The sequence below is a fragment of the Octopus bimaculoides genome, chromosome 9, assembly GCF_001194135.2.
Source record: "Octopus bimaculoides isolate UCB-OBI-ISO-001 chromosome 9, ASM119413v2, whole genome shotgun sequence".
NCBI classification, from domain to species: Eukaryota; Metazoa; Mollusca; class Cephalopoda; order Octopoda; family Octopodidae; genus Octopus; species Octopus bimaculoides.
In genome coordinates, this window is record NC_068989.1 from 8,810,474 (window position 1) to 8,819,699 (window position 9,226).

Here is a 9,226-nt window from a genome sequence, read left to right on the forward strand (position 1 = left end):
GGGCTTCTTATAATTCCTGTCCACGAAATACACTCACAAGGATTTGGTCGGCCTGTGGCTATAGTAGAAGACACTTTCCCAACGCGCCACACAGTGGGACTGAACGCGGAACCATGTTGTTGGGAAGTAAGCTTTTTACCACACAGCCACTCATACGCTATATGTCCATATTTAGAGAATATAACCAAAAGATAAATGGAAGCATGGAACATAAGATGAAATATAATAAACGTTATAGAATGTCACGTTGAAACAAAAACAAATAACGTTTCGAACGTAAGTCCTTCATCTGAAATATGGTAGGGAAGCAGTAGGGAGGAAAATAACATGGTTTATATTCAACATTTACTTTACGCCTTTAATGATCAATAGAGAACCTTCCAAGTACTTGGGGATATTCTTCTCTTTCCCTCTCCTTCTCCTTCTCACTCTCCTTCTATCTCTTTCTCTCTAGTTAGTAACGGAATAGTTATTATAATGGAATAGTTAGTATAATGGAATAGTTAGTATAATGGAATAGTTAGTATAAAGCATTGTGTGGAATATATTATATGAAATTCGTGGGTAAGGCCGGAACAATGCGAAATAAACCCCCTTCCTGAAAAGGGGGGAGGGGGCATAACCCTGAAATACTGAATGCAGGGTAAGTCACCATTAATTCATATGCATGTTTTCTTGCGATTTGTTAGAATTTATTTTGCATTGTTCCGGCCTTACCCATGAATTTTATATAATATATATATATATATATATATATATAATGTTAAAACAACTGAATGCCTTCCTTTCAATAACAAAAAGAAACAAGGTCATGTGATGGTTGTGTGCAAGTATTTTACCCGCCAATAGACGCATCATTATATGTGTTATGCGGATGACTAATGGCGCAGCCATGTATACGTGAGCGGGTGTATGCTTGTATTTATGTATGTGTAGATGTATGTATACATAGATATAGATATATATGTGTGTGTGAGTGAGCAGATATATATATATATAAATATATATACATGAACATTTATAAATGAATATACGTTTAGTTGTCTCAGTGTGTCTATGTATGTATGCATGTTTATGCGTATATATATGAATGCATATGCGTATATTTAGATATGCATATATTGATCTGTATTTGTCTATTTTCCAGTTTGTAACTCTATATGCTCATATTTCCATATGTCTTTTATTAATATTCGTATTACCTATCCCTGCCCCTATCTATTTGTCTGTAATCTCTTAATCTATATGTATTCATACTCACCTATCTGTCAATCTACCTATTTCTCTCTCTCTATATATATATATATATACGCTTGCCTACTTGTCCTTTTGTTTATTCATATCAAAATGGTTTCTGAATATAATTCTGTCGTAAACAAATCGATCAATGAAGATCTATCACAAAATAATTTCGTCAAAGTAAAATGAAATTTTGCCAAATAAGATTTTCAGAAAACGTACCACGAGAAAAAAGAAATAACGCAAAAGACAAAAGTGTACAAAAATCGAAAATGGGAAGATTTTTTAAAGAACACGTTCAACTTGTATATGAATATAGTTAGCTTTTGCAATGGAAGCCTGATACACATTGGTTATAGCTCATAGCCATTTTTTTTTTTTTAGCTTCTTTACTTTTTTCAATCATTGGACGGCGGCCATGCTAGGATATCCCCTTGAAGGGTTTAGTCGAAGAAATTGATCCCAATATTGTTAAATCAGATATTTATTTTGTCGGGCTCTTTTGCTGAACTTCTAAGTTACGGGCCTTACACAAATCAACACCAGCTGTCAAGACTCACACACAAACACATAAATAAATATATATGTATTCATGTGTGTGTGTGTGTGTGTGTGTGTGTATACGACGGGCTTCCACATAGTTTCCGTCTACTAAGTTCACTAACGAGGCATTGGTTGACCGGAGGCTAGAGTATAAAAAAACTTGCCCAAGGGGCGGCCCAGTCGGACTGAACATGAAACTATATCGTTGTAAAATGAGTTTCTTCATTACACATTCATGAATCGTTGATAAAAATTTTAACGTTTTTGTTTTTATTTCTTCTTAAACAATTATTGGGTTGGTGCATAATTATTGCTGCTTTTTTTCAACAAATTTTATTCAACAAAAACAATAACAACATGCGACAAAAACATCTTTAAATGATTATTCCGGAGCATATTCACCATCCATTTCAATTACTGCTTCCCATTTGCTTGGCAGACGGTCTGACCGTCATTTAAAGAGGTTTTTGTTAAATATTGTTATTGTTTTTGTTGAAAAAATTTGTTGAAAAAAAGCCGCAATAATTATGCCCCAACCCAATAACTCTTAGTATCGTTTCATGAGGTTATCACCATATCATATTATTATTATTATTATTAATCTAATTAAGGCGGCGACCTGGCAGAATCGTTAGCACGCCGGGCGAAATGCTTCGCGATATTTCGTCTTTCGCTACGTTCTGAGTTTAAATTCTGCCGAGGTTGATTTTTGCCTTTCATCCTTTCGAGGTCGATAAATTAAGTATCAGATCGATGTAATCGACGCATACCGTCCTCAAAAATTACTGCCTTTCTGGCAAAATTTGGAACCATTATTATTTTTCTAATTTGAAACTCTGTGTGTGTGTACGTGTGTATTTTTTGTGTGCGTCTATAAATTTTGTGTGCATGTGTGTGTATTGAAAAATCTTTGCTATTATTTTCATATCCTAGCTTCAGTGACTCAGAAAAAGTAGATCTAAAGCTATCAGTGCTTCATGAAATTAGAGGGAGTAAACTTAAACTATTTCCCCTTCTTGTCTGCAGACAAATGTATTTTATTAAAAGGAATGATTAGTGGTAGCTGTGACTGTTGTAATAGCGATGGTAATCAAACTGTCGTTTCCGGTGTATAAATATTGATTTCAAATTTTGGCACAATGGCAGTAGAATCGGGGGAGGAGGAAAGTCGATTACATCGACCTCCGTACTCAACTGGTATTTATTTTATCGATTCCGAAAGGATGAAAGGCAAAGTAGAGGTCGACGGAATTTGATCTCAGAACGTAAAGACGGACGTAAAGGCGGACGAAATGCCGTAAGCAATTTGCCCGACGTCCTACCGATTCAGCCAGCACGCCGCCTTATTTCCGTTGTATAGATATCCCTTTCTACTCCAGGCACGAGGCACGAAATTTTGGGGGAAGGAGCCAGTCGATTAGATCAACCCCAGTACGCAATTTATCGGCCTTCGAAAGGATGAAAGGCAAAGTCGACCTCGACGGAATTTGAACTCAGAACATAAAGACAGACGAAATACCGCTAAACATTTCGCCCGGCGTGCTAACGTTTCTGCCAACTCGCCGCCTTTTCGTTGTATAAATATTGCAACTACTTTCACTGTCAACGGCTTTATACTTCACGCATCCAGTCATGCAACTACTACTACTACAACTACTACCATCACCACCACCACTACTACTGCTACTACTACGACTAATTCCACCACCGCTATTACGAACTCCGTTGAAATGCAAAGTGAGCCTTTTGTATTTCTTTGTAGCAACAAGGTTGAATAAATGATTATTATCAGCCATAATAACAACCCCGAAAGCAACGAATAAATCATGTTGGACTTCAATTTGGACCTGACAACTATCTCCTCATACATAAAATACCTAAGATTTGAAGGAAAGCTAGAGTAATCGCTCTTCTCAAACCCGGGAAAGATCAATCACACATAAAGAGGTTCCGACCGATTTCTTTCCTTTATCACACAAACTTTCTCAGTGATTAATTCTGAACAGAACTTCATCCATTATTGAATATCACCTTATTAAAGAACAAACCACATTCTCTCTTGGAAAATCAACAACAATCCAACTGCTTAATCTCACTGAATATATACAAGATGGGTTTGAACAAATGAAAATCACAAGAACAGTTTTTGTTCATCTCACTGCGACTTAGATAAGGTTAATCACTGCTTATTGTGGAAAACAAAATAAAAGATATACGATTAAAACAAACCACGTGACTCATCGGTGTTAGGATAGGAATTAGATATTTCTTTGTAATCCTGAATAACGAGTCGCATTCGAAAATTAACAAACGGTGTACTTTGGGATAGTTTATTGACTCCATTCTTGTTTAACGTCTGTAGAAATTATCAAATTAACTATTACAATATAAATGTTTTATCGCAACCGATGATTTATCTATGTATATCACGCCAAAGGGAAAAGCTTAGCAACATCAGAACTAAGTGCTGCTTTAATCAGTCTACATTATTATTATAAGCTAGAAACACTTAATTACGAATTCTTTGAAAACAAAACACAAGCTACTGTATTTCAAATGTACAAAGGGACGAATAGAACGTTAAATCTCTTGAATGCTAAATACCTTATGAACTGAACTAGGATAAAACATTGCCAGGAACTAAGCATTTCAGTATGTTACCAAAGCATGGACTAACATTTAGAAAATAATATGAATCGAAGTGAGTACACAGAATGATATTCTGCAAAAGTTAACATCTTTCTTGTATAGTACAGGGTGTCCACAAAGTCTGGGTACCTGGAGTCAATAAAATCATAACATAAACAATTAAATATAAGAAATAATAATTTCTTAAAGCATGTGTTAATCCCCATGTACCCAGACTTTGTGGACACCCTGTATAAGTCCTAAACCACTCAGAACAGTAGCATTCGGGCAATGCTTGACAACTGCAGAATATATATGCCCAGTGTGGACTAGAACTGCAAATTCTGAAATAGGTGGAATCTATGCTCAATATGACACGCCGCTATATGGCTGATTGCCTCAGACTTTCAAAAGCAAATTCTCTCTACTGAAGGTACACGGCCTGAAATTTTGGAAGGAAGAAGCTAGTTGACTACATCGATGTCAGTGCTCAATTGGTAGTTATTTTATCGACTCCGAAAGGATGAAAGGCAAAGTCAACCTCGTCGAAATTTAAACTCAGAAAGTAAAGCCGAAAAAAAAATAGGCACTAAGCATTTTTTTTCCTCGGGCGCGGTAACGATTTTACCAGCTTCCCTACTTTATCTCACATATCAATAATAATTACCACTTAGATGGAAGTGTTCCCTCTCTTATTTGGAGGATCGTTTCCAGAAAAAATTCGAAATTAATGTTTCATGAAACACATTCATTATAGCTTTCTCAGCAAATAAATTCTTTTTTTTTTGTAGAATGAAGAAAGAGTTTTATAACATCCAACGTTCCACTGGATATTCCCACACAAAAAAAAAGTTATTTGCATTCTACTATTATTCTATTGCTATTTGTTCCGGCTCTTTACGTTCTGAGTTCAAATCTCGCCGAGATCAGCTTTGGTTTTTCATGTTTTGTATGTCGATACAATATAATACCAGTAATGTAGTAGGGTAGACAGTATCATCTTAACTGCAGATTACGTATCTAAAACGGATTGGTAAAATCGTTAGCGCGTCGAAAATTTGCTTCCATCATTTTGGAGTCGATAAAATACAGTAACAGTCAAGTACTGGCTTCATCGACTAACAACCTCCACCAAGTTTCAGTCTTTGAGTTTATATTAGAAAGAATTAATGTTGTTGTTGTTGTTGTCAAGACAGTAAGCTGGTAGAACTGTCAGAAGACCGGACACAATGCTTAGCGGCATTTCGTTCGTCTGAGTTCAAATTCCGCTGAGGTTGAGACTTTGCCTTTCATACTTTCGGGGGTGATAAATTAAATACCAGTTGAGTACTGGAGTCGATGCAATCGACTTATGCCCGCCCCCAAAATTTCAGGCCTTGTGCCTATAGTACAAAGGATTGTTATTATAATAATAATAATAATAATAATAATAATAATAATAATAATAATAAAAAAGGCGGTGAGCTGGTGGAATCGTTATCACGCCGGGCAAAATGCTTAACAGTATTTCGTCTGCCGCTACGTTCTGAGTTCAAATTCCGCCGAGGTTCAACATGAGTACTGAGGTCGCTGTAACCGATTAACCCCTCATCCGAAATTGTTGGGCTTTGAGACTATTATTATCGTCTTAATAAAAATGGCAGACGAGAGAGTTGGTGGAGCCCTTGACAAAATGTACTCGAAGTATTTAGCTACATCATATTTAGTAACGTCCCTTGAATTTCTAAGTTTAAATCTTGTTGCCGTGGCCAACATTCCCGTTGATCGTCTGAGATTTAGAAATAAGTATCTGCCAGGTATAGAAGTCGTTTATAACGATTATACAAAATTTGTATTTGTCGTTTTGTGCAATTGAAAGAAATCAATTACTATTGTCATCATCAGCGTCATCATTGTCATTGTTGTCGTTGTATCACTGGGGTCATCATCACTATTATCATTATCACCAGTGCTCTCATTAACCTCGTGTTTCTAATCAACCAAACAAAGAACACCAAATCATACTCATTAATTACTCTAATATACTGAGTCATTAAATTTTAATTATTTTTATGCAAAATGTAATAAAAAAAAAACTTGATTGGCCATTTTATGTCATTGGTACAGCTATATTTTGTGACACGAGAAGAGAGAGAAAATGAAAATAAACACACACACACACACAGTCATGCAAATTATGTAGTAGAAAGAGAAAGATACTCGGGGAGTCGGAGATTGAGTAAGAGCATAACGGGTGGTAGTGACCAATTTAAGGAAAGGGGGGGGAAATACGAAATAAATCATAACCAAGAGGCACTTTAACAATTTTATTTTCCTGTTGTTTTTATATCTAATTTGTTAATTAACCTTGAGACTCATTATTCAATATTTGAAACACGCAGAAACTACAAAATAAAATAAAAAATCAATAACAACATAAATATTGAAATATAGTAAAAATTTATAATAAAAAGAAGCGAAAATTATAATTAAAGATAACGATAGTAAAAGCTACGATGTATCGATGAAGGAAACATCTTTTAATATCGTTCATTGATAAATTTGTTAGTATTGATGATGAATATGTACGGTTATCTCACAGCATCCAGTAAACCTAGGTCTTTAGGAAAGACCTTGTTCTATGCTCCCTTGAACGTGGTGGGGAAATACTGTTATCGTAACAGATAATATGTTAATGCTGATGCGTTGGCAGCCATGTTGTATTTCTTGTTTTGCTTTGTTTCATTGTGATAACCACTAACCTACCTTTCAGATAAGTGGTTTCATTCATGTCGTTATTCTTAGAGGTGGTGGTGGTGGTCATGGACCTGGTGATGTAGGTGGGGGGATATTGATACTGTTGTTGATATTCTTTTCTCCTCCTGGGTGATGATCTCAGTAATATTGGTGTTATAGTTATCGCTGATAGTAGTAGTGGTAGTAGTAGTAGTAGTAGTAGTAGTAGTAGTGGTGGCGATGGGGTGATACCGTGATTGGCAGTAGTAATTATGTTAGTGATGTTAGCGAGTGTTGGCGGTTTTGGGTTTGTTTGGTGGGGTCGGGGTTTGTGATGTTGTTGCTGGTATTTTATAGTGTTCGGATTTAAATGAGATAAAGCTGATAGTTTAAAAATGAAAAAAAAAAAAAGGATTTCTTTATTTGATGTCAGATGTTAAAATGTAATGGGCGTTCGAAAAATATTGTAGAGAGGATGAATGGATGGTTGAATGGATGGATTAAATGGTTTAGTGAGTTTAAATCCAGACGAGGGCAACATCAAACTAAATAGAACGTTCGTTTTAACATTGAGAATCATTGATATAAATCTGTTCATATTGATAGTGCTGTGTTGAAATCATATTGCTGCAACAGTTATTGTTTTTGCTGCTGTTTAACCGCAGGTCATTTCCAAGTAAACAGGCTTATGATCAAAAGTACTTCATTCGTGAGCATACCGTCTTTTTTTAAATGGGGGGAGGGCTCTTTAAAACTATATTATATTATGCGTCGTTTTTAAGACAGTGTGGTGTGCTTTTGAAGGGCATTTGGTTGCTATGTCTAGCAAAAAGGACCACTCACTACAGGCGCGTGAACAGAGTTGCTAGCCCTACTGCAAACGTATAAAGGGTGCATTGGGCACCATGCGCCATGTGCCATGCGCCATGTGCCATGCGCCATGTGCCATGCGCCATGTGCCATGCGCCATGTCGAAAACGGGAAGGAATATGGGACGGTGTTATTGCCATGGTGTTCTCTTTGTGTTCTTATATTGTTGCGATGACTATTTATCACTGGCGTCACCAAGATTACACACAACGCCTTCTAATTGATGATTTTGAAAGAAAATGAGATATATGCAATTTTGGGACCAGTCTACTAGTAAAACCAGTCTACTACAAGAAATGGGGATTCAAATTGGTGGGGACAGATGCTTTTCAAACTTGATAAATCTGCAGATCTTCATCCTATTTTATTTGAGAGATTAGGCTACTATAAGAATTGTGGTGAACGGTAGGGGCCCAAATGCTACATATGCAGTAACATCAAACACCAAAGCTTTATTCTCTCAAGAGAATGAAAACGTTTGATTGCTAACACCCCAATCACAATAACAGCAATGGTATCGACATCGTTATCAACACCTAGAGTGTCGTCAGAAAGTGACGGCCCTGCGTCTGCTAGCAATGCAGTCATTGGCCGTTTGTCAGATGGATATTTTCACAGCTCGTCTCTGTGACGGAGCTACAATCCTGGATCAAGCAAAGACTACAACACGATACTCTGCCTCTGGGATGACGTCAAGCGTTCAGAGCCCTCTGACAGTTGCCCAATGCGTTCGATGGAAGTAATCCATTGGTATTCTATATACGGCTAGCGGGTGGGCAAAAGCGACGACGTTGTCGGAGAGATTCGAGGTGTCGATTGACTGCCTGGTCTGTTCCGGAATATTGATTTGAAATTTTTGAACAAGATTAGTAATTTCGGAGGAGTGAGTAATTTGATTACATCGACCCCAGTGATCAACTGGTACTTATTTCATTGTAGGATAAAGGAGGAAGATAGGGAGAGGCCACGTGCCCTAGTGGTCAGGATATAAGGCTTAGCGCAATTTCGTCCGTCTTTACGTTCTGAGTTCAAATTCTGCCGAGGTCAACTTTACCTTTCAGCCTTTCGGGGTCGATAAAATAAATACCAGTTGATCACTCACTCCTCCGAAATTACTAATCTTGTGCAAAAATTTCAAATCAGTATTACTTCGTTGTACTCTATCTTAATACTGGTTTCAAGTTTTGGCAACAAGGCCAGCCACTTCGTGGTGGGGAGGGGGTCGATGTAG

At 36.9% G+C, this 9,226-nt stretch overlaps 1 protein-coding gene across 1 annotated transcript in view; it reads left to right on the plus strand.

The window, feature by feature from the left end:
- The window catches only part of LOC106882137 (neuronal acetylcholine receptor subunit alpha-7), a 612,265-nt gene that overhangs the window by 539,843 nt on the left and 63,196 nt on the right, over positions 1–9,226 (plus strand). The gene's annotated exons all lie outside the window — the stretch shown is intronic.